Below are 26,952 nucleotides of genomic sequence, written 5' to 3' on the forward strand. Positions count from 1 at the left end.
TGATTTAGCTAATTATTTACTAAAGATTTTTTTTTAGCAGTGCAGCAAATCTCTGGAGTTTCTGCATTTGCTTTGCACTTAAAAGAAGTTGGTGCAAATGAAATCAGCACATTAAAGTGCATCTATCATTAGAGGACAGGGAGCAGGGAGGAAATCTGTCCCACCTGTCTCCATGCTATTTATCAGGTGACCTTGGAGCAGTTCATTCATGTGGAGTTCTGTGCTTGGATATTCTTATTCCTCTTATTATTATCTCCTCTTCTTTACATCCTCATTGTCAAAATTCCCAGCCTCTCCCAAGGTACTCAGGGAAAATCCTCAGGGTTAAAGCACTTTCCTTGGCTTTGCTGCCAGAGATGTGGGCTGGAGCCTCCAGAGCTGGAAGGGGCAGGGTGAGGGGGCAGAGGAATGGGAATCCACACCAGGCTCTCCAGCACTGAGGGAAATTCTGCTTCTCATTTGATGGAGGAAGTAAAAAGTAAAAAGCAAGAATTTTTCTAGGAGAGGAGATGGGGTGGGAGGTTAAGTGATATTGAGTGGTTTTTTACATAAAAAAAGCACAGTAAATATTGTCCCTTCTCTTGCTCTGCACAGACATGAGAGGAAGGGAGAGCTGGGGAGGTGGCTGTGGCAGGGAGCCCTTGCAGGACCTGCCTGTGGAGATGTCAGGTCCAGGCTCGGCTCACTGCCAGCAGGGAAAGATTAGTTGAATGTCACCCTCCCTGGCAGTGAAACCTTTCTTTATCACTTCCAGCCCTGCCTCTTACCCTGCTTGGCTTCTCCCACCCTGTCCCCCTCAACCATTTCCATTGTCCCTCCTAAAAAGATGAGCAGACACCTTGTCCTGCCTATTTCTTTTCTTTCTCTCTTCCCCTTGCACTGGTCTCTGCTCCTGCGCTTCTCTCTGGCAGTCCCTGCCCTCTGTCCCTCTGCAAACCTTTTGTGCGAGTGAGCTGCTCTTGGTGGGCATGGAGGTGAAAATCCAGCTGGAGATGGTAAAATCCACTGGCTTGGCTCTTTCTACCCCTGCAGCTCTTTCCTCAGTGAGACACAAGAGAGAGAGATCATAAAGGCATCTTCTCACTCAGCCTAAGCCATGAATTTTAAGTCCTCAGGACAGAGACTATTTCATATCGTGTGTGTTTGTGCAGATTCAGCACAAGGCAGCGACCACACTGTTATTTTCCCAGTATTTCCACTTCCCTGACTCCTACAGTGCTACTGTTTCATCTTTACTGGAGAGATGTATTTTTTACATTGCTGTTTTTTTTTTTTTCTCCCATGCATTTGTCTGACTTGCTCTTTGGGGTTTATAGTTTAAGACACATTGTTTATTATTTATAATATTAATAACAGGTATCGTCCTGCTATAGCAATTAAATAATTACAGAACCCATTCTGGTCTGGTCAGCCAGAATGCCCCATATGGCAGGAATATACCTCAGGATGCACAGAGCTAAATATGAACAGAGCCAGGCACTAAACGTTAGGTTTAGTTTCCCATAAACTTAAATATGTGCATTTCTTACCCAGTAGGATCCTCCACAGACCCATAAAGCAAGTGACAGAGTGATCTCCTCTTAAGATGCTCTAAGAGCTTGGAGAAATTTGTTAAGAGTGCTACTTCTGTAGGCACTTGTTACCATGAATCCGTGATGAGATTCATTGTTTGCCTTTACATCCACTTCTCTGGGCTTTCCCAAGCCCGCTTCAGCCTCTCCTTGGAATCATTTGTGACACTGGGTTTTGTGAGGCAGTGCCTAAAAGGATCAGGACCTTCACTGCCCAGCAGCTGATCCATTGCAAAAAGGTCCTTGTGCCACCCTGCTCCACCCCCTCACCTGCCCGAGAGTCGCTGTAACCGGGGCAGATGCCTGGGCCAACGCACACCCCAGATGGTGCAGCACATGGATGTTAAACTCGGGAAGTAGTAGAGCCCAGCCTGCCTGAGAAAGCATCTCCCCACTCATCCATCCTTCACTGACTCCCTACTCGGCAGCAGATGTGATTTCATTATGGCACAAGGAGTTCCCAAGGCTCAGCGAGGCTGGCGGCAGTAGAGACCCTTCGCTGCATTGAATCACAGCCATTTGCAAATGCCAAGTGGATTTTTCTCCCTCTCAAATCAAGGAGAGAGGCTGAAGGTAGTGAGAAGAAAGCCGAAGATGTGGAAGGTCTGAAGGGTGTTTTCCATGCCTGAAGGTCTGTGTTAGGTTTAGCTGGGGTAGGCAGAGCTCTCCATCCCTGCATCCCCACCGCCCTTCTGATGAAGGGAGAGGAGTCGAATTTTCAGCCTCTTCAGTTTGCTCCTGTCCCATGACATGACAGTTCTAGCCCAGCAGAAAATTCATTATTTTATGCCCTGCTTTAATTCCTGGGCTTTTCCTTCCCCTTGGACTCTGTTGTTCTCTTGCCTGTGTGATAATTCAAGATAATTGTGAATTAGCAGAGCCAAATCCTGTGCGGTGCAGAGTTGACCATGGCCATCGCTCACAGACCCTCAGAGTGGGAGGCTCGATGCAGCCACCACTGAAAACAATATTAATCACTTCCTTTCACCTTGCTGCCACTTAGCTCAGATCATAGTTAGAGCCAACCCAAGGACAAGATTAGAAACCTCACATCAGTGAGTGCAGATACCAATGAAATCTGCAGAGCTTAACCAGCTCCTGCCAGCCGAGGATGGAAGGTGACACCTGGGCCACACCGATATCTCTGGGGTGTTTGATCCAAAGATTGGAAGCTTCTAGGCAGGCCACAAATGGAAAAGTGATGGTTATCCGTACTTTAAATATCTTCTTCTGTCTTGGTGATAGAAACCTTTAAAAGGTTAAAAAAATAAGTGATTTGTTGGAGTCAGAGTAAATAGTACCAGGAAAAAGGTGCTCACTCACAAAATGTGAGTATTTTTTCCTTTTTATTTTCTTTCTGCCCTCTGTGCCTGAAGAACAAAGTTTATCCAGACCCCAAAGTCTAAACTGGACATAGCCCTATTGAAGTGGACCACGAAATTCTAAAATTTCTTTTTAAAAGGGAAAACATTATTTTTTTGGTGCATGATTTCAACAAATCTAATTTCTACACATGAATACACACCCCAAATTTCAATGAGGTGTCTGTGCCCAGAAAAGATCACGCTCTGACTATTTTTCAGAATTCCTCTGTAGGAATTTGCATGACCTGGTCAGATAGTTTTAAATGCCAGTGTTGGGAAAATGAAACAAACTGTTAGTGACCTAGAACATGTATATGGAGAGAATCAGATGATATAGCTACAAGGTCATAAATACTGAGAATATTAAAATTAATAGCAGAGCTCTTGAGTTAATGAAAAGCCAGTTAGGGCAATAAACATCTAAAAGAACAGATATGAACAAACATCCATCTTAGTTCATAGAAGAAGGGCTGTTTACAGCTCTCCCAGATTTTAGGGCTAGTTCCTGTTGGAGTGGGCAGCAATTGAGTGATTCACAAGGTTGTAGTGCTGGAATTTCTCAATGATGTACAAATGAGTCCAACAATGGGTGTCCCTGGCTGGCTGCTGAGTATCCATGAAAACCAGAGATGCTGCTCTCTCCTGATCCAACACGTGTGTGGCTCTGTTCCTACCCCTGACAGCCTGGGCACAGCCTCAGCTAATGGGTTGTACACGAGGGAGATGTGAATGCATGACAAAAGAGAGTCCAGCTCCAGCCCTGAAGGCAGAGCTTGAAATCTCCTCTGTGTTAATATCCAGCCCTGGCCTCTCTGCACAGCTGAGTCTGTGTATTCAAATAACAGCAGGTCAGTCAAGAATATCTCTCATCCCTGATTTTATTCCTCTCCAGCCTCTCTCTGCACATGTTTTTTATCCAGCAGAGAGCTCATGCCCGAGTTAAGCATTCACCTCTGTGGGGTGATATCCACCTTGGCCACTTTGGGCTGCATCCAGGGGACAATCTGTGTGTCCCCAGAGCACTGAATGTCACTCCAGGTGCAAGTGGGGAAGGGAAGAAGGCTGCAGTTTGCATTCTAAATCCTGAAAACATATTTTAAGGACTCTGCTTCTGTCTGTTCTCTAGTTTCTGAGAAAAACTCAGCTAAGGGAAGATTTTGGTAGAAACCCAAAACTGACATTCGCCTGCCTTTTCCAGGTAATGCATATGCATGCATGCAAAACTCAGGCATTGGTTGTTTCTGCCTCAGGATTAAAAGCTATGGCATGCACAGAAATAGAAGCCCATCTTTACAAAATTGCTTTTGAAAATCCCATATGCCAGTTGCATACCCTGCAAAGATGTAGAGCTTGAGTAGTGGTACAGGGATGGGGCTGCCAGCCAGGAGCATGAGCAGTAAGCTCAGCTTCCCTGCAGGTCTGTTCTTTGTCTTTGGGTCATTTTCCCTTCCCCAGCCTGTTCTTCCACCTCTGAAAGTGAAGAGGTTAATGCTAAGTATTTATTTGTGTCTCAGAAGAGTCCTCAACGGCAACACTTTGTTTGTGACCAGGAGCTTGACCCCACGTCTTCCAAAATAACCTGAATTCCTATGAAGGGACTTTTATGTTTAGCATGTACAAGAAATACAGGGATGGCTCTGGAAGATGCTGCTTAAAACCCAGGTGGGTTTTAAAGGGCTAAATGGCACATCAGATTACCAGGAGTTATGTCAGAAGATGATGTGCAGAAAAACCAGGGAAAATGTGAGAGTATTTTGGAAGAGAAATAAAAGTACCCCAAACCCCTCTGCAATTTCAGCCCAGAGGCAGCCCTGACTTTGGCTGTTGCTAGGAAAACAGCAAAACCCAAGTCTTGGTTGTTCTCCATCCCACTCTGAATGACTTCTGGGTAGAATAAATCTTCCCTGCTTTTAAAATAAATGAGAGAGCTTCACAATGCCAAGGCCATTTAAATTTACAGTGAAATAACGCCAGGAAACGATCCGGGCTCCAATCTGTATTCCCAGTGTTTTCCTGCAGCTGAGGAACACGCAGTTACACTTTGGCTCGTGGCTTGGGGTGAGCCCAGCGCTGTGCCCTGGGAGGACGATTGGGATGTAAAAGCGGGGCAGGGAATGGCATTTTCCTTCCCCGGCAAGATGCAAAGGGAACATCCCGAGCAGGGTCGCACCCTGCAAGGGGTTTGTGCCTTGCCCTGGATGCGGGATGGGGCAGCAGGGCTGGGCTGCTGCTCCCGCCTGCCTCCCCAAGGGCTTTGTTTCCCACAAAAGATGAACCTCGCCGGGAATGCCGCAGCAGTGCGGGAAGGAGGCAGCAGCTGAAGGGTTCGTGGGTTTTTGTCAAGCTCAATTGTAACAAAAAAACCCCAACACCAAACCAAACCAACCCCCCCCCAGCTGGATGAAACAAGCCAGAGGAACGTTGTAGATAAAACCTGGAATTATTGAGGGTTTGAGTTTCCAGTCAGGAGACTGGAAATAGTGGAAGGGTTTTCTCTTGCCCTTCCCCGAGCGGTGTTGCAGTATTTTGGGATATGCATTTTTCCTCTTTCCAGACTTCTCCCACAGAAAGGATTTCTTTGGGTTGTTTTGGGAGGTCTGGGAATTGCTATTTTCTTTCCCTTCAAAGCTCCTATTGGAAATGTCAAGACCCTTCCTGTCAATTTTCCTCGCCATTCATTAATCCATTTGATTTAGTTCTGTTTGAAGGAAAAGAGGTGTTTCCTCCTCATTTCTAGCAAAATTCTCCAGTCTGCTTCTGTAGCTGTTGCAGCTTTATTTTTGAAAACTCGGCTTTTAATCTGAGAAAGCATTTTGAAGTGGCAAGTTTTTAGTATGGAAATTTGAATTTGCTATAAATGAGCTTTAACTGTGTTTGTGTGAGTCTTATTACAGAAGTTTTCTATTTCCCAGAACTTTCCTGATGTTTAAAGTCAGTCAAAGGAGATAGTCCTGCAGAAAGGTGATGGAAAATACCCTCTGTAGAAATAATTTAAATAGGTTTAGTCTTTTTTGAAAGATTTCAGCATTTTGGGATCTGGGTTGGAGTCTCCTTCTCCTGTGATTAACTGGGGCACCCCTGTTGTCTTGATGGAAGTATAAACCAGTGCCTTGTTGCTAAAATCTTTTGAAGTCAGTTTGGAGATTGAATGCCCAGACACAAATGCTAATGTGAAGCTGCAGAGTCCTGGAAAAAAATTTAAAAATTATGTTATCAGGCAGCTAAAAGAGCGACTGCCTGCTCAAGATAGCCTTGGAACAGAGATAGGTGAGTGGAATGAGAATGTGACCGCCCATAAATTGAGCGTGAGGCTACGATGTTTTTTTTTTTGCAATATTTGTGTTTTCAGATCTGGAGCTCAAAAACGGGGTTTGAAGTTTTTGTGTCCGTTGTGAGCAGACTTAGAGAACCTCCAGGTTCAGAATATGGTCTCATCCTTTGAGTGGATAAAGTGGCAACAGAAGACTGGCAAAGCAAGTAAAAGGCATTAAAGGAAGATGCAGATTAAACAGGTTTTTCACTCACTTCCCTCTCTCTTTCCTTGCTTTGGGATGATTTCTATTTTATTTATGAATGTTGAAGAAAGTAACTTCCTTTCTTTCCTCTAACAAAAAAACCCCAAAAACCCACCCCTGAACCCCACCAAAAGCCCCATGGAAATTAGAGCTGATTTGAGCTGAGAAATCAACATTTGAAAACTCAGCTGAACTCACCCATTCCCCTTCCTGTCATTATTCTGCATAGGCTGGATCCATTTTTCCCCACTGCAATCAGCTGTGAAGGAGAACTTCCATCGATTTCAGCAGGAACAAGCTACAACATGTTAGATTTAAATATTTGAATCCTCAGCTGTGCTACCTAGGCATGTCAGTCTGTCTTAATACTTTATTTCAGGTTGTTATATCAACAAAATTCAGTGATATGCTGCAACTAAATTGCATTACATGCTCTCTCTGTGTTTTGAGCTATCATACTCCATAGGCAGTGACATCCCTCCTCTGAGTGTGTGATTGTATGTGAGCCCTGTCTCTAAACACATTTCAGATATGTTACATTTTTAATTCTTCAAGGAGAAAAAAAAAAACAAAACAAAAACCAAAATCCTGGAACAACAACCAAGCAAACACACACGTTTCTTAGATTGTGAAAACAGATTCTCTCAAAAGTGTATCTCAAACAATGCAGAGGGAAAGAAAAAAAGCTCTGGGGTTGGGTATGAACTGCCAGACACCACAGAGAGCAGCACTACAGGCTCCTCCAGCCAAAAGAGAATCCAAATTAGTGACCTATATTGGGGATAAACTGGTCATGCACCACAAACATGATTCTGTAATTAAAACCTTCCCTGGTACAGACACAATTGACGCCCAGTGTGCGCGCCGAGGCGTGCAAAGCAAAACAACTGCACTGGGAGAGTTAACTTTTTAAATCTAGTTGGGATGCAATGTGGAAAACAGGAGCTGGGATGTGCAGGGCAGCCCTGGATGCGCGGCTCGGACACACGCACGGCTGCGGGGACGGCAGCGAGGCAAGAACAAACACAGAGCAGACCCCAACGTGGAGCCTAATCTCTCCATTATTTAGAAACAGAGAGTCCGCCGCTGTGTGCCAGCCTCTGCCGGTGTCACACATGCACCCCAGCCCAGAAATCCTCTTTTTCTAAAGCGGGGCCGATGCTGCAGAGCGGGTGTTTGGCTTCGGGAGCAGCCCCGGGCTGCGCTCGCCTCTGCCGGGGTGAATTCCAGCACCGGAGGGGCTGCGCTGGCATCAGGAGCCTTTGCTGAGTCAGGTTGTGCTGCCGCCCCACCTCGCAGCTCCGCATCGGCTGGGAGAGGGGGGAAAGCGCCTTGGGAGCCGTTGGACGCCGCGGCGGAGGCAGCGCCGTGCGCCGGGGACGGTCCCTCGCAGCGGGCTCCGGGGGGGCTCTGCTCCAGCTCGCCATTTAACCCCCTCAGCCTGCTGACACTCGAATGAACGGGCAAACGAAGCAGGGCTTAATCGAGTGTCCACCCCCTTCCAAAGGCCCTGCGCTAAAGAACTTGGGGAACTAATTGCTTCTGTATTGCTGTTGCTGCCCAGGCGCTGCTGAAAGCCTCCTGCAGGTTTGCCTTGGGTCTGCGCTCTGCGTGCCAGCCCGATTTTGTGAGAATTTACTGTATTTCCATATTTAAACAGCCAGGCCGGGGAAGGGGGGGGAGAAGGGAGCGGAAAAAAAATGCAAGAAGAAAAGGGAAAGAAAAAGAGAGACTCATTAAAACTGCATCATGTCACCCGGCTGAACTTCCCATCCCTCCACTTCCCCCCTCAATCAGCAGCAAGGATAACAATTAGATGTGATAGCTACTCCTAATAGGCAGCAGCTAGCGCTCGCTGCTCCAGCTCTGGCTAAAGCGGGAGAGCCCGGCATCATCCCCTGCGAGGTCACAAATGATGATGCCAAATAAACCTCTCCCAAGCGGGGCAGGGACCGCAGGGCTCTCCCCTCTCCGTGGCTCCGGCTCTGGATCCTCTTCCCTCCCGGCTCAGCAGCAGCAGCAGAGGGGCACAGCCCGTGCCCAGGCTGGGCTGCGGCTCCAAACCCGGCCCCTGCAGCCCAGGGAGCCCCGGCCAGAGCAGCAGCAGCGCTCAGAGGCGCTCAGCCAGAAAACTTGGTATTAGGAGTGGGAGAAAAGGTCACCTTGGAGGATCAGAGATAGAGAATTAAAAGAAAAGGGGCTGGGAGTGGGAGAGAGGGAGGGGGTATAGGGGGAGGCTGAGGAGGGAAGGAGGGAAGGGGACGGAGGATTTCTAAGGAGGCCTGACCCGGGAGGATAAAATATCCTGTTTTCATTGGTTCAAATGAACCATTAGGGAGAGAGTAATTTGTTGACCTTTTTGCTGCCTTATCATGAGATGAACAGCCTTAACATGGGCTTCACGTTTGCCTTAACCCCACCGTAAATCATAGAAGAATCGATTTTTTCTTTTTCCTTTCTTTTTTCCCCCCAAAAAATATATAAATAAAGAACAACAACCAAGAAACCAACCTATATTTTAAGATGATTTAGCAGAGTAAGGCCAGGTAGATCTGTGCACTGGTCAGACTCTGTGGATGTTGTCCTCTGCCTTCTTTATTTTTTTATTTTTTTTTTGTTCTCTTTTGGCTGAGCAAGTGGGAACAAGGGCTGTGCACAGGCTCTGCTTCCTTTGGGAATTCAGGCTGGAGGACAGTGATTTTCCTCTTATTTCCATCAGCCTGGCTTGGCAGTAGTTCCAATGAAGTCAGTTTGCACTCTCCTAAAGCCAGTCTCTTTCCCCAGCTCCTGCAGACAGTCTGGCATGATTTTGGCCTAAGAAAGGCAGGGCCAACACGAGGGTTTGGTTGAAATGACAGTTTTAGAGTTCACTGTGGACCTTCCATGCAAGGTTGCCATCTGTGCAAGGAAATGGAGCTCGCAGAGTTTGGAATAGGTCAGCTTGCTGGGGGTGTACCCAGAGGCTGCTCATTGCTGAGCCCAAACCATGCTCAGATCTTGTGAGGCGCTGGCTTTTCTTGGGTTTCACTCTAAACCTTGATTTGTGAACTTTGGAGGCTTCAGAAGAGTCTGAGCACTGAATACCAACAACAGATACCCAATATATTAAAAAGCACTGGAAGTTGTCTGCTCTGGTATGGAAAGAGACCACCAAAAAGCTTTTCCTGTGTGCGGGTTGGTTTTGGATTATCAATCCTAGGGTGTCCTGTGTTTGCTGTGAAGCAGCTGTCAGGGATGAGGTGGGATCCTGCCAGACAATTCCTGCCCTTTGAGGGAATTCAGCCTCACCTGCAGTTCCTCAGCTGCAGCTCCCAGCCAGCTGAGCCAGTCCAACAGTTCCAATCTGTCCTTAGCATTTTGTACAACTCCACTCTCAATATTTTGTTGTCTCTCCTTGGCACAGCAGGGAAAACGTTCCACTCTCACACTGGAAAACATTGTCCAATTCTAAAGAGAAAATTACTTGAAATTGCAGGTTAGCCAGGATTTTTTACTTTGCGACGTTCGTGTTTCCATTGAGTCTCTTATTATAGGAAATTTAGATATGGAGCAGAAGCATCTGGCCTTCAAAGGACCCTGAAATTGCCATGGGATGTTATGATAATGCTGCTTTTATGTGACTGATCTTTTCCATTTGTCCTTTGCTCTCTAGGTAACAGCTTGGAAAATGTCACCTTTTGGTAGGTAAAGAGAATGCTGCTCTGTGTAGGGTTCGTGATACCAACTTTTATTATAATCATCCTACATGAGATGCAGATCTTCCAGCAGCCAGCAAATTCTTGTCAAATGAACCCAAATCAGGAAGGTCAAATGTTCTCATGGAGAATGCAAGATAAGGATGACTTCTGTGCCTGCTCTTGAATATAGCATCTTCTTTGATCAGAAAGATATTTTAAATTACTTCTAGCAGCAGGCTGGGTAACAATATACCCGTGTGTGCCAGGCTAAAAATAGCCCTTGGAACTGCATTTGTACTACACTGTGAAGTATGTGATTGCTGGGAGAGATTTCAGAACTTTTTTTTTTTGCTTTCTGTCTTACATTAATTACACTTTCCAAACATATAACATATTGGATGTCAGGATTTCTTCCTCAGTTGCATGATCACCTTGGGTTTTGGAAGGTGCTGTTGGATTTTTAGTGGTAGCTCAGCTATTATGCAGGTGGATTTTATTACATTAAGAATTCAAAGAAGTTATTCTTAAAATAAATTAATACCTGAATAACAAACACATAACAATAGGGTTTTGTAAAACCCTATAACAATGGCATAGGTCCTGTAGTTTAACCAAAAAATCAATGAAAAATCAATTATAGAGTCTTATTTTAAAGCTTTTCCTATGCAGTGCTTGCAGAGTAAACTTTACAACATGCTGTGATATAAAAGGAAAAAAATATATTAGTAAATCCAGCTTCTAAACCAAAGAATGAAGTGAATAAAACATGTATTTAAAGTGAGAAACCAGAAGAAATTGCAGAGGAAAAAAGAATCTCTCCTAACAAGCTTTATTTTCTGTTTTTATTTATTTTCCTATTTATTTACTTAAAGCTAATAATATCCTTGCATTAAGCTTTGAAGCACGAGAGTGTTTGTGTGTGTGGTGGAAGGCTGGAGGGCTCCCTGACGCCTTTGACACCTTTATGATGATGTTTGATCTTCGTCCCCACTCACCCCCAGCTCCAAGCTCGGCTCACACCTTCACTCTTTGGAAAGGTGCAGAGAATTCTCAGGGATACAAATCTGGGCTTTCCAGGGAAATTGGTGGCAATTCATCCATCTTCACGCAGTCCCAGCACACCAGGGCTGCTGCTGAGGCACGGGGACACCAGGACACTGCCATGCCAAAAGCCACCAGTGGTTCCAGCAAAGTGCAGGCTGTAGGACCAAGGCTCTGGCCATTTCTCCAGGTGGTGCAGATGAAACTGGAGGGACTCTGGAGCTGTGCAAATACGTGGTAGGGTGGGGATAAGAATCTGAATATCCTAAATCCTGGCGTGTTTTGTACCCCCTCCCACTTGGTTGCTCTCCATGAAGCACAGCCTTCCCAAAAGAAAGCAGGCTGGGAGGTTTTGGGGAGATGCAGCCCAAGCTCAGTGGGAGCTGGGGCAGTTGGTGCCTTTGGAATTTCTCCATCCAACATCTCCCCACCCCAGTTGTGGCTGTGTGCTGCTGTCTGCTCTTACCCTGTGTGGGTGCACTATTGAATTACTGCTGTGGAGATGGTTTTTTTTGCTTTTGTTTCCTCCATATTTCTCAAAAAGAAATGTCAGTAAAATGCCTGTATAGAGAGGATTGTCTTTCCAGAAGGCTGTGAAATTCACTGTTGAGAATTTTTATTAAGTAAATACAGCCTATAACAGCAAAAAGAGCACAAGGGATGGTGCTTACAGGGCCAGGAGGGATCTGGGAGTGCCCCAGGGAGGGGAGGAGGCCTTGGTGTCCCCCCTTGAATCTGAGGAAACTGAGGTACAAGCTGTGGTGGCACAGAGAGAAATCCTAAATCAGGACAAAGGTGAGACTGGGACCTGGTGGAGGAACCTGAGGACATGTGAGGTGCTGCAAGCTCTGCCACAGCCCCCAGCCCTGCAGAGGATCCACACCTGCACCCAGCACCCACATCCGCAATCCTTCCTGACAGGAGACTGCCTGGATCACAGGGTCACCTTCCTTTCTGGGCATTGACAAATACCTGAAGCACAGCAGGTGCCTGCTCACACCTTTCTTCTTGAAATGTAGCTAAAAATGAATTCCAGACCTCACGAAATGCAAAGGGGACAGGGAAGAGGCTGGATCCACCCATGCCCTTCCCATTCCCAGTATTTATCTACCTATGGAAAATGCTGGGGGTGGCTGGAAGAAGCTATATTTCAATAACAAGAATGGAAGGAACATGTGTACACAGTTGTTTTCCCTGGCTGGGGTCTGTGTAGTTCCCCTGGAAGGTTAATAAATGGTATGCAAATCCTCTTAAATGGCCGTGTTTACACCACAGCTTAGTGGCTCCAGCCATGTCCTCTACTTTCAACTCCCGAAGTTTGAGTGCGAAAAGAATTTGCTTCCCCACGCTCTTTAGGGCTCTCCCAGGTTTTGTCCATGCTTTTGCTCAGCTATCTGCTCTTGGGATCAGAAGGGGCACCACCAGAGCAAAGAAAAGAAAAAAAAAAAAAAAAAAAAAAAAAGTTAAATTTGCCTTAGTGAAAAAAATAGGAAAAAAAAAAAGATGTTTTGCTGAAAGACAGGAGGCTACTGTAGAGCAAAATGAATGATTAATAAGGATAAGAAAAACCTAGTTCAACAGGGCAAATGCTCAATAACAGCTCATTTAATCATTGGCAGATTAGCTGCAAATGCAAAGTGCCTGTGCAGCACTGTGTTAACTCATGCTGGAAAGTGTTGGCCACTCCTTTAATGGCAGCATAACCTTTCATTGTGCATTTATTTTAAAGTCCACTCCTTAAATGGTGGAGTGTTGGAATTTTATTTTTTTTTTTGTCTTCTTCTGCCCTCAATGAATTTTACGACACGGGAATATGTTGTGAGTCGTGTCACCTCTGCAAATATTGCCAGGCTGGAGTTGTGTCTTTGGGAGAGAATCGGATTTCATAAAGTACAGGCTCAGCTTTGGCACCCACTGCCTCCTGCCTTGATTTCATTTTCTGGCAGCACTGATGCTGTCCTTGTGTAATTGTCCTTATGAGAACCAAGTACACCCCAAGAAGTGCATTTATTTGTTACCATGAGGAGAGTGGTTTAGCTGGGAGAAATGCAGAGAGCTAAAACCTCCTCTTGAGCAATACAGCCATTGCAAAGAGAGGATCTGATTCACGGGTGATTTGTAGAAATATAATTATTGCTCTTGCTGATTGTCCAAAGAACCATTTGTTGTACACAAATTGCATTTATTGTTTGCGTTCATGAAGAACACAGGTGGCTCTTCCCAATAGGCACTGGGTGCTCTGAGGGAAGGTCTAAGCAGCTTTCCAAGGTGTGTGGTATTTTTCCAAACCAGAGGAGAGAGTCAGGGGAATCACTCTCAAGTTTTTGAGGCCAAACAAACCAGGGTCTCCCACCCTCTTATCACAGAAAGGGCTGTTTCCACACATAATCTTCTTCAGCCTCAGTTTACCCAGCTTAAGCCTGGACTACCACGTCTGGGTTAGTGGGGGTCATGAATAAACATATTGATGTACTAAAAGAAAGTTTGGGCCAAATAAAGGGGAAGAATTGGTGGCTGAATCCGTACTAAAATTGATATAGAGACTTGTGCTGGGCTGGGCTCGTCCATAATTCACATTTGCCTCCATCAGCAAGTCCTGGTGCACAGAAACCCCAAGGATGCTCTTTGTCAATTATTCTGTGGGACTGGCTGCTTCAGCCTCCCAGCACCGCTCCCCACGTGCTGTGATAACAGGATAAGCAAGAGGCAATTTTCCTGATAACACGTAAATGTTTGGTTTCTGCTCAAATTCATAGTGTAAAGAAAAACACTGTTTGAGGAAGGCTGGGTGAGCAGCAGTGCAAATGTTGTAAATACCAGTTCATGGCCATGTTAGTAATGAATCTATTCTGCATTAGTATTTTTGTTTATCATCATCCAGAGCTTTAAAACAGCAGGGATTGTTTAGCAATAAAATGCACTTCTTAACCAAATTCCCCATTTTTTCCCCCCTCAAATGCGTCTGACCAGCTCTCTTGGCACTTTCCATCACATTGTAATTCTGCAGGTCGCCTGTCACGTTGCTGAAGAGATAGAAACAAAGTCGTGTGTGCAGGAATTTGATCATTTGAGCTGGTTTTAAGCTCATTTCAATTAACTTGGTACACTGCTGGAGATAAGCTGCCCCTGCCTGGAGTCACCTTTACTGATAGTCAGTAAAGGATGTGAGATATATGAAGTTCACCACGGATTCATATTTATCACCAATAACTATACAGTGTTGAGAGGCTGGTAATGCACACTCTGTCATTATCTTTAGCACTTTATATATATATTTGGCTCCTGTGGCAGAAACGTTCTCATGGCTGTTGTAAGTGAAGCATCACCTGTGTAACAGATTTTCTGACGCTTCCACTTTGCTTCTCAAATTCAGAGGAAGAGGTGTGAGTGTGATGGGCTCTGAAGGTGGTGGGAAGGCTGAGGAAGGCACAGGAGAATTGCAAGAGCTCTCAGAAGGTCTTGTGCAGACTGGAAGCATTTGCATTCCCCGTTTGCAGGTGGGCTTGTAGGTGCATGGCATCACTATTGTCCAGCAGGACAGGGCTTTCCAAAGCTTCAAGAGCACCAGAGCATGGTCTGTGACCTCTGGTGCCTGCAGAAGCCTTTTCCTGGCAGCCACCTGGGGCTGAAGAGACATCAGCACAGGCACTTCCACAGAACTGAATCCCATCATGGACAAGGGTGTCAGGAGCTTCACAGAAATGCTGTTCTTTAAAGTCCCAAATAAAATGTTGAACCACCTCACAGCCAGCACAGCCAAATTCCTGCTGTTCTAAGCCATTCTGTGAGGGAGCTCTGCTGCAGCACGTGTCAGCAAGGCAGAGGCCCCCGAGCACTGGCAATTTTAGAGATGATCTCTATTTTAGAGATCAAAGCTCATGACAGGATGCAATTATGTTTAGCAGAGACAGGTGATCAGGGACTAATACTTTGCATAGGAAAGACAGGCTTGGCATAGGAAATTTGGAACAATGATGAGATTTCTTCCTTGGCTGTTGGTCACAAGTGGAGGAATAACATCATTAAGATATTAACTGAGTACCCAGAGTGGCAATGTTCCTGTAGGTTGTTCAGCTGTACTGTGCACATTGAGCTCTTGTTAAAATTCCCATCTCATTCAGGACTTTTTAAAAAAACAAACTATTTAACCAAACTGCCAGGATTTGGTTAATAACAGCTGTTCTATTTTCCCCTTTTTTTCATTTGGAAGAGAGTGTAAGAAATTAGGTACATATTGTTTGTAGCCCTTGGTCTGGTGCTTGTTTCAGTAGAAGGTGGCACAGACATTTGGAATTGCTGGCTGTCAAAGAAGCAGTGATAGCAGGGCTGTTTGGAGCAAGGAGTGTGGCTGTGGAACACAGCCCAGCTGTACAGAAATGATGGAAAAAGCCTGTGGATGATGCCACTGAGTTTGGATGCATATTTTCTGATGCCTTCCATGAAGCACTGAGGCTGTGTCCTCTTCTGTGTGTTTTCTGTGTTTCTCTGACACCAGACCAATGCCATTAACTGTGGGTTCTCTCTGGTGAGGGATGGGACAGTGATCAATAACCAATATGTATTTCATAAACACTCAGCCAAGGTCACTCAAACAAACACAGCAACAGATCCACAGTACCCTCCTGCTAAGTCCATGTGTCCCTAGGGAATATTCATTGCTATTGGGGTGCAGGTGTTATTTCTGCTTCTTTGTTTTAATTCAGTTGGTCCCTGAAGGATCTGATGGGCTTTGGAGACCTTCTGGCTGCACCTTTTATCAGCTGACACTATCCATCTGTGGCACAGTGCTGGCCTTTCCTGTGACCTATCTGCTGTGTGACCTTGATTTTGCCCCACCACTAATCTGTAGAGCCAGTTCTGGCTCCTCAACTATTTAACCCTTCAGCACTGCAGATCTGATTGTTCTTGCACCACAGTGGAAGTGGGGAACCAGCTGTACAAACAGCTCCTGCTGCCGCAGACATGTCCATAACCAAGGGGGGCAGGTGGGAACATTAAACTAACGAGTTTTGCTGGAGCATTTGGGCCAGTCACTGCAAAGAGTCACTGGATGTCATTGGAAAGACTGGGTGGGCTGCTGGGTGCCTTACATAGGTGAGGCTACTCCAGTTCTGTGGCCCAGCTGAGTTTATAAAATCTTTAGGAGGAGCTGTTACTACTCTCTGATCCTTGAACCAGCAGGTCTGAGTGCTTAAGAAGACAACAGCTCCATCTCAAATTCTTTTTATCTTAAACATTTCTTTAGAGAATTTTTTTTGTGGGATGAGTTCTCCAAGGATTGGAATTGCCAAAATACGGATTGAATATTTGGATTAGTTGGGATATTTGAAAAACTGCCATCCTAAATAAGAGAGAATGCATCTGCATGTTGGTGATTAGGCCCTGGTGCTGCTCTGCTCAGATTAAAAGCCCCGTTTCTCTCCCTGTCAAACACTGTAAGGAAGGAACTTCATCTTGGTAAACCATCCAGTTTAAGTATTTGAACACTAAGTGGAAGTTTCTGGTGATCAAAGTAATTTCCTTGAATAATGTATTCATACATAAACCTGAAAGAAATGTCATAATTGCAATAAGGTGTCTCTGGGGAGTTTGGTTATCATGATATAATCACATCCCTGGAGAGTGAGAGGCACGAGGCATAGCCTTGTGCTTAATAACACCCCAAGGGTGTGATTATCTCATAGCAGTCGCACCCTCATTGTGCCATGTGGCCTCAAGAGCTGCAACGGGGAGAGAAAGCCACAAAATTTAAGCGGAGGCAACAAAACCACGAAGACCTTGGGTATTTGGACACCAATCTCTGCATTTTTTTTAGGTGGAAAGAAAAAAGCTAGGAGCAGCCTGATGAACAGCAGAGAGTGAAGCTGTTTCCTTGCAGAGCAAGAAAGAATGGGATGCAGTATCTGTCCTCAGCCATCTGCTGTGCCTCATCCTTCCTTCCCTCTTTTTTTTTTCTTTTTTGATTCCACCAAGTTGAATTAATGTGGAGGGGCTCTCTGTGACGCAGCACAGACCTGACAGTGCCTTGGCAAAGTGTCACACTGCCTGTGGGACCTGGGCACAGCAGGCATGGCTCTGCCTCCGTGGAAAACAGGGAGGGACACAGCGTGGAGGATGAGGAGAGGAGTGGCTCTGCACAACCCCCCTCTCCTCATCCTCCTGGCTGCTCCCAGACCCCTGCTGCTGCAGGGCAGTGGGAGGAGGGAGCCTGTAAGGCAGGTGGGATGCTGCTTTGGACAGTGGCTGTGCTGTTTGTGTGGGAGCCCCAGAAACCTGGGGATCTGTTCCTCAGTGCAGGTCTGGAAGTTGGATTTAGAGGAGAGGTTTCCTTGCAATGGCTGATATGGCTTAGGGTTGCATTATCCTCTGCTGGTTTTCATGGGGGAGTGATGTGAGGGAAGAGGTTCACTATCCTCTGCTGGTTAGGGGTTCACTATCCTCTGCTGGTTAGGGGTTCATTGTCCTCTGCCGGTTAGGGGCTCACTATCCTCTGCTGGTCAGGGGTTCATTATCCTCTGCTGGTCAGGGGTTCACTATCCTCTGCTGGTTTCCATGGGGGTTCACTATCCTCTGCTGGTTAGGGGCTCACTATCCTCTGCTGGTTTCCATGGGGGTTCACTATCCTCTGCTGGTTAGGGGCTCATTGTCCTCTGCTGGTTTTCTTGGGGGTTCACTATCCTCTGCTGGTTAGGGGTTCACTGTCCTCTGCTGGTTTCTATGGGGGTTCACTCTGCAGAGGCAGAGCAGGTCACAAGAGCTTCAGCTGCTGCTGCCCAGCCTGTGCTGAGCTGTCTCAGCAGCACACTGTGGATGGGACAACTGGGTGCAATATTAAAAGAAAAGCACTGAAGTTTGGTTGTGTATAAGCATAAGGACAAGAGGAAAGAGGAATGAATTCCCAACCCAGCTGTATTGCTTTGGAGGGAGTCTGCTTGTGCTGCTCATGAAGGTGATTTCTGAGATCCATTCCCACATCTTTTCCTGAAATGGAGCCCTGAAGGTGTGCTTTGCTTACCAGGAAAATGGTCAGTTGGAAATGCAAATCCCCTGAGTTTTCTGGTAGATTTTCTCCCTAATTCTCTGGCCCAGCTGGTTTAAAATCCAACCATGTGGGCCTGGAGCTGCAGGATTTGACTGGGGACACACACTTTTCATCAGGAGAGTCAACATCCTTCTTTTTTGCATCTTTTTTTTTTTTTTTTTTTGTGACTGTGATTGCAAGGAGCCACAGTTTGACTCTTTTTTTGATCGTGTAGGAATAAAGTGGATGCCAGAAAATAGGAGGTTTATAGCTTTCCTCTTGCTCTCTCTGCCCCAGCTCAACGTGCACAACCTTTGTGTGCAAAAAAAGAGGCACCTCCACTATTCACAGAATGCTGCAGGGAATATATCACGTTTATAGCTGTTGGGGAAAAAAAAAGCTGTTGTTTAAATCTATTGTGTGCTCTCTAAGGTTTGCAAAACCAGAGTTGTTTGGAAGAGAAACAATTTTTTTTTTTTTAAAACCCTGGAAGATGGATGGTTGTTATGTAGGTATGGGGGGAAAGGAGATATTTTATTGTGTGTTTCATGTTTCCAATGGCTTGTAGATGTGAGTAGGAAGGAGGAGAAGGTTCAAAATTTCAGCAGTGCCACAGTGCAGCATTTCTGGGCCATTTCTGATTGTGGCTCCAAGGGTTTTTTTGAAAATCATTGCTGTTTTCTGTAGCACAGTCCCTTCCTGACAGTGTGTCTTGCCATCGCTTTACTCTGCTTTTTAAAGCTGCAGAAAATGAGGGAGGATTTTTGGTAGGTGATGAAGTGCACTCTGAATCACCTGGGGTGGCAGGTTTGTGTTTTGGAAGCCCCATGAGAGCTGAGCTGGTGTCTGGGTGCTGGGGATCAGTCACTGCTTGCTTTGGGCACTCCAGTCAGAAATGGAAGGGCTGCTTGGTTCACTGAGCAGGGTGGCTCTGCTCCCCTCCACATCCTGAATTTCCACTTCACTTTCCTTCTGCACAGCTGTCACCTTGGGGGATTTATCAGACATCTTTTCTTAGTTTGTAAAACTTTCCACAGGGCTGACAAAAGATTGGCAACAGACTCGGTGGGCCCTCGCTGTACAGACCTCTCATGATGGGCAGAGAAAATGTTTGTATTTTGAATAGTTACTTTTGCATTTTGGGTACTAGAGAACATTCTATAGAGACTCTCTGTTAATTTGGCCTTGGAAAAACACTCTATGAACAAATCTAGTGAAAAATCCTGGTGAGAGAGGAGAATTGACTAAAACAAATTAGAGAGGTTGGGTGCTTATTGCCTAGTCAGCTTATTAGATTTCTTCAACAATGTTTTTTTTAAAATCTGAAAGCCCCAAGGTGTAACTAGCATGCTTTATGTTTTTATAGAGTCTAGGCAATTTCTACAAATTGAAAAATCATTTTAAGCTTTCAGAACATGTCAGGATGATGAAATGAGTAAATTCTGTCTATTTTTTGATGACATTTCCTCATTCTTGCACATGATAGGCTTGTTTTGTTTACTATTAGGCAATGTCAATAAGTTCTGAGGTGTTTTTTTCATTGTTAAAATAACAGCGTGGATATTTGAGGGGGAAAGCACAGGTGGATGTGAATCCAGCAGACACAGGGAAGCGAGGCAATGGCTGGTCAGGCTGACCACTCTTGACAATATCTCTTTAAGAAAGCTCTCTACTCTCATGCAATGTTAAAGTTGCTAAGGTAACTGTGCATTTTTTAGAGCACAGCAATGTAAATAGGTACATGACCTGTATAAATTCTCAGTGCATAAATTACTAGAGCCCTCAAGCTAGAGTAACTTATACACTTCCTTCTTTCCAAATGACTTTTTGGCTTCTCTGCGTGTCTAAGGCACAAGGATTTGACGTGCCCAGTTCGTGCTGCAGAATCTCCACCAGCAAAGCCAGGGCACAGATTTCCCCTGTGGTTTTGGTGCAAAGAGGAGCCAGGATTGCTTAGCAGGATTGCTGTAATGACCCCTCAAGGAGAGGCCAAGTGGCTCTGTGGTCTGTGCCCCTCCGGCCTTGCACCCCAGCAAGTCTCCCCAGCTCATTTCTGTGCTGCAACCCCTTTGGGGGCCATCAGCCTTGTGTTGGGCAGGCAAGGAAGCTTGGGGTTCTCACTGGAAACCTGCGTCCCTGCCTGCAGCTGTGCCTGATCACCCACCTGAGTGCAATTCCAGGAGCTGTTTGAAATAGGGTGTCTGGGTCCAGAAAAGTAGGTCCAAGATGCCCTAATGAGTCCCACAGCCTGCGCATGGGTCTAATCTGCATCTCCCACAGCAGCTTTGCTCAGTGCCAGCTCTGCAGGGTACCTGTTGTGCTCTCCTTGGGCTGCAAGAGGCCAGATTGTCTTAGGAAAACTGAAGCTGAACAGTTCCTGCTTCGATGCCAAATTCTACAGCCCACATCCTTGTCCTTTGTCCTCTTTTGCTATTGTGTTTTTGCAGCATCCCTGAATGCAGAGTTGCTGGAGGGGATAATGCAGCTCAGTTAATTTTATGCCTGTGCACACTGTTGCTGTGTCTGCACTCAAATTGTGTGCGTGGCTTCTGAGAGGGGCTGGATGTTTGGGTCCTGCTGCCTTGTGATAAAAGGTGTCGTGCTCCTGATGGAGGCTTCTGGTGCAGAAATATGTGCACATACACTGGGTAACACATGTCCAGTGATTCTTCAAGCTGTGTTCGGCCTGCTGCACATATGCTGCAAAAATAGCTTGACCACTTGCAGCAAACCCAAATGTGCTGAGATGATCTCTGTGTGTCCAGCAGCCACTTCTCTGGGATTTCTGGGTGTCCACGTGGCCAAAACCTTCATGCTGCATCCAGATAAAATACTCTGGGAGACGGGATGGATGGTGGTGTCCAGGGGGAGGCTAGCCCTGGCTTGGTGGTACATACTGATATCAGTTAGGAGGGCTAAATAATCTTATCTCTGGAAATATCTGCTGGTGAACATCAGACTGCCCACATGTGCCTTAGCAACATCCTGAGCAGCTCTGCGGTGAGGTCATGGAGCACCGCAGGGAAGGCAGCGCCGGCAGTGCCAGTTTCACAGGCTCCTTGTCAACAATACCATCTGCTGGATGGATCACTGTTTGGAAAGGGATGGCAGGACGTGGCATCTGACCACGGCGTGCAAGGCTTATTGCCATGCTTACCTGTGGATACAAAAGGGTCTCTGTATAAAGAAATGCTCTGGCAATGTGGCAGTGTACCCCTGTCCCACCCTATTCCACTGGTCAGGGGTCTGGCTGAGGCTGCTTGGATCTCCAAAGCTGGATCAGCTTCTGCTGAAACAACCCCAGGGAATTTCATGCTGGAGAAATATTTTGACTTGCTCCCTTCCTTTGGTTCCTGAGTCCTTTCTTCTTTCTCAGCCAGGGAAACATCTCTGGAGAGTTCTCATGTGGTACAGGAGGACGTGAGCAGCCCAGTGCTGGCAGACCCAAATGGTGTCAGAAGGCAGGGAACCTGCTTGGAGGCCAGCGTGGAGGGCTGCCCCTCCCTCAGCACCAGAGCTCAATGTATGGGCAGGTTTGTTCTTGCTGCTGACACACAAAATCCCAAATCAGGTCTCTCATCCTCAGACTACGGGGTTTTCCTTACATGTTTGTGGTTTCACAGTAATAGAGGTTGCTGGGGAAAAATGACCTGAGCACATCCCAGCAGAGAAACTGAGAGCAGAATTTAGGCTGGACATTGAAGTAGAAACCATTTCAGTAACAGGAGGGTGAAGGATCTGCTGTGGGGAGAAATTTGATGCCATAACTGGACTGATTTAGTGTTTGCTTATGTTGTACATTGTCTTATTTCTAAGAAAGAAATAAGTTGATCAGAAAAAGTTCCATCTGCCGTAGCAGGGATGGAGCTGGTGAGCTTTGGTACAATTATACTGAGACTCAGTGGAAAATACTGGAGAAGTTCTGCAGAGATTTTCTTTCAAGCAAACCAACAGGAGGTGGGAACACTCCTTCCCTTGGCTTGCAAGGAGAGTTGCTGTCTTATGACTCCTTGCTTCAATGAGAAGAGATTTCCTTTCTTCAGGGCAGGAGCCTTGCAACCAGAGCCCTCCAAGTCAGGCAGGAAAATTCAGCAGTGAATGCATTGCTTTCTCCCCAGATCCTCTGCACTGCTGCTCCTGTGGCAGCACCCGTGGGTCACCCATCCCTGGCGGGCGGCAGAGCCGTGTCCTGGCTCTGTGCGCGCAGCGGGGCGCGCGGGTTTCTGGTGGTTTTTTTTAAACGGTGCGCTATTTTCAGGAGGAGATGGACTGCGCTGGCACAGGGCCAGAGGCAGCCCTCTCCTTGCCAGGAAGCCAGATGCATGGTCACATTGCCTGGCTCTCCCTGGCAAGGCTGGGAAAGCTTCAGCAGGTGTGATCAAACAGCATGCGGGAGCCGCAGGTCCAGAGCCGCCTGCCTCCGAGGTACCACCGCACTTTGTCACCGAGCACGGCCAGCGTCCCCTCCGCCAAACCACAGCCCCTCGGTGCTGGGTGCTGCTCCTCCCTGGAGCATCCTCCAGGATGCTGTCTGGGCTTTATGGATGGCTTCAGAGCAAGGAGCAGCAGCAGCAGGATGGAAAGGCTCTTTCCCCTGCCCTCCTCCCCCGCCGGAGCCTTCCACCTCCTCAGCAATGTTGTGGCGAGAGCAGAGCCTCACAGTCAGCAGACTGCAGTGACAGATGGCAGGTCATAAGCCCTCTCGCTAATCTAACACTGGAAAAGAAAATAGGGCTGGGGGTGATTCAGCTGCTAGGCCTCAAAGCGAGGGGCTGACGGGATAGCACGCTCCTCTGACATGTCCTTGAAGGATGCTGCATCCCAGAGGACTGCGGGAACAAAAGTAAAGTGACGATCAAGCAAAAATCTGTTTGCAGAATAAGGCAAATTTTGCTAAAAATGGATAATGTGCTCAGAGTCATTCTGAGTAATTGGATTTCTATTAGCAAGATGCAAATATTACTAATAGAATTCTCTAGCAGGAATAATTTGTGCTCTGGATCTGAAGCTACCCGGGCACCGTTGTCTTTCCATCCTTAATTGTCCACTGACCAGAGCTGTCTGCACTCTAAATGTATTTATCTATCAAGCTGTCTCTTTGTATGTGTGGATCTGAAAGCAAGCTGAATCCACTTAATTCAGCCCAGCATTCTGGAAACATTCATGTGGCAAGAGGAATTTCTTGGCATTTGTAAGCTGCGACTTGCATTTAAAACTAATATATTTTATTTTCAAGGAAGGAGTACAGGCTGCATCCTGAGCCGCCTGCTCCAGCTGGCAAACACCCATCCTGCTGAAGTGGCAGAGCTTGTGACACCCTGGTGGAGGCCAATGTCAGAGGCTGCCTCCATCCTACCATGAAATGGGTTTAAGGTTGGGAGATGAGCGTCACTGATTCGCAGGGAAAACCTCACAGGGGGCACGAGGGGTTCTAATGCCACTGGGCTGGATGGTCCCAGTGAAACCAGTGGGGCTCTTTGCTATGGGAGGCCACAATCAGAGCTTTAAATGTCCAGGAGTAGGGGCCATGGGTCAGGTTTGCAGCTATAAAGCACCATAGCTGTGCTGCAATGGAGAGTTATGGATAATTGTGGTCCTGCCTGCTGCATCTGCAGTGGAGAACATGCCCTGCTCTGTGTGTAGCTGTGAGGGCAGGCACTGCTACCCCTGCTCAGTCACTGCTGGTGTCACTCTGAAACAAAACAAAACCAAAAAATCAGTGTATTTTAAAACCGATTCCTGAAGGGAGTATATTTTAGGAATTTTGAAAATGAAAATGTCTTTTCAGTGGAACAAGTACCTGTACATGATGTTCCCCATATTTTCTGAGGAGGAAAACCTCCCACTTTTGAAAACAGCTTTTGCAAAAGTGTTAAGGGTTTTTTTCAAGCTACAGTTCAAGGTTTTTTTAGCTCAAACGTTCCACTTGTTGCCCCAAAATATTTTATAAAAAGTTTTCAGGCTTGAAAACATTTTAAAGAGATAGGAAATCACGGTGTTCTAAAAAACCATTTTGGTGGAGGAGAAACACTTGTGGGCTGGTACCACCAGTGTTGACATCAATTCTGATTTTTAACTTAGTAACAAGCTTGAACTGGCAGACTGCAGAGCAATTTCTTCTGGTCCTTCCTTTGCTCCTCTTGCCTTTCTTCTTGGAGGGGGAAGAAAAAAAAGACTGTAGAGAGAAGATACTTCTTTTTGCGCACTTCTGTATCCTGGTATTGTTCTAATGGGGAAAAAGGGATATGGAAAAGGAAATTTTCCCTGTCACGGTGTAGTGCTGGAAAATACCTGGACATAATGCTGCAAAACAGGACAGGATATTGAAATTACATTGGCTCTTCAAACCTTTAAAAATATTATCAGCACTGAAGTGGCTTAAGTTCATGCCAGTTTGAAGGTCTGCCCTCAAGTTTGTCTTCATCCAGAGCTAAAATGTATTAGGAAAAATAAGTAATATTTTAAGAACTACCAGGATTCTGGATGCTTCTACTTTGCTGATGTTGAAACAAATATGAATATTGACATGAAGGTTTGGGGTGAAACTAAATCCAGGGGGTGTGTAAAGGGCAGTCTGGAAGGAAGTCTAAAGAGCTTTGTTTTGGCCTGGATGTTAAACACTTTGGCAAGTTCATTTAGCCAAAACTGGAGCTGCTCTTGTGCCAAAGAGCAGCTTCTCTGTCATTTGGGTGAAACAAGCGGGGTGGCTGTGCTGGCAAAGCACTGGGAAGGTGAGTGGAGGGGAAGGTCTGAGAGGCCACACTGTCTTCTCCAAGCTCCCAGCGAGCTTGCAAGTGAAATAGTCGTGCAAGCCCAGAATTAGGTTTGGAAATGTCAGTGATCAATCCCTTCCAAGGATCCCGCTCTATACCGTCAATGACCTGCTCATGGATCTGAAGGGAAAGGTCCATTTGAAAGTACAGAACCCCCCATGATTCTCATAACTGCTTCTCAGACAAGATTTAGCCTTTCTGAAATCCAATATAGATCAACCTTTGCTCCCGGGAGCAACAGAATATAACCACCTTTAAATGCTCTGGCCTTTGCATTGTAGTTTGATCCTGAGAGGAGATAACCTTGGAAAAGGGGTTTTGTTACCTTTTTTTTTTGTCTTGGCAAATGGCAGCAAAGATGGTAAATGTTGAGATGCTCAGTAAAGACCTGTTTTGCAAGAAAGTATCATTTTTATGAAAAAATGCCATAAAATAATGTATTATTATCAGTGATGTAGGGCAGGGTCTCACTGTGACCTGTTGTGCTGTTTGAGCATCATAGAAGAGTGAGCCCAAACTCTGTCCATCTGCTCAAAAAACCAGAGGGTTAGTTTCATTTATGGCTCAGATAATTCTTGGAAAAGCAGAGGCTTCCCACCCATTATTTACCACTGAAAATCTGACCTGGGAAAGTAAGTGCAAATGCAGTCAATGAATCTGTGCTTAGACACGCCCACTCTGCTGTTTGAATACTGAAATAAATAGGATTTTTTTTTTTTTCTGGAAAATAAGGCAAATACAGAAAGGAGACGAACAAAAAGAAGGTGTTAAATGCTGTGTCCTGTTTTCAGACTCCTTCTCATGTAAGTGCAGCCGAGGCACTGGAGGTGAAAGAACTGCTGGTTCCAGTGATGTGACAATAATAATAAGTAGTAGAAGTAGTGGCAAAGCTGAAGGCAGGAGCTGGGGTGGGGGAACTCTGGCTGTGTAAGTCGGCTTGTGCAATTCCCAGAGCCCTCCTTATCTCCCTGTGCCTTTGGTTGGCATATCAGCCAGACAAAGAGCTTAACGCCACTTGGCAGAGCAGCTGGGGAAATTGTTTAAAATTTCCAGCAACTGGAACAATTAAGTAAGCCTTGGAACGAGGGAGAATAGTTGTCCCCTTAGGATTCCTATCACCCAAGGATAACATTTCCAGGCTTTGTCCAGCAAGAGATGTCACCTCATTTACAGAGATCCTCACAATGTTGAGGTATATTGGATATTGGTTATTATATGCAGAAGACTATCAGGAATCATCTCAGCTGGGCTAATTGTTCCTGGGTTCAGGGCTGATGGAATTTTAATTTAAGTGCTTGTGAAGTTTCCCAGAATTATAAAAGATGATGGAAAAGCCGTGGTTTTCAGAAGTAAATTATTAATATCCTGGATTCAGGGAATTTAAGGTTTCAGCCAAATGCATCCCTGAGAAAGAGATTCCCCAACTGGGACTTACTGCCCTTGGCTGCCTGTTTTGGGATGGAGACAGGATGGAGAGGCAGCATTTTCTGCAAAAACTGTGGCAAGGGCTTGATTCCCTGACAGTTGTGTTGACGTCATGATCTTCAATGTTTGTTTTTATAGCTCGCAAAAAAAAGAGAAGTGCTGCCCTATTTTGTGTCACTGATTTTCTAGGGTGCTTGTCTTCTCTTCCACCTCTTTTCTTTACTGAACCTGTGCTGAGGATGTGTCATTCCTTCACAACCTGCTCCCTTTGGATGGGGGAGGAAAAAGGGAAAGGGCTGGGGGGGAGGAGCAACGACTCCGTGGTACTGTATAAATAGTTGCTTTATTATCATAAAAAAAAAATTGCACTCTAAAGATTTTTAGGATCAAAACATACCAAAGAAAATGTAAAACAAAATTAAAACGAAGTCGGTATTCACATTGTCAGCAGTTATTTTGTCACTGCAAAGCATCTCCTCAAAGGAATATTGTGCAGCACAGCAGCAGCCGAATGAAGCAAGCGGCTCCAGCGTTTACTTAAAAGGGAAGTGCAGGGACATCTTCA

This window comes from Motacilla alba, chromosome 20, assembly GCF_015832195.1.
Source record: "Motacilla alba alba isolate MOTALB_02 chromosome 20, Motacilla_alba_V1.0_pri, whole genome shotgun sequence".
Taxonomy (NCBI): Eukaryota; Metazoa; Chordata; class Aves; order Passeriformes; family Motacillidae; genus Motacilla; species Motacilla alba.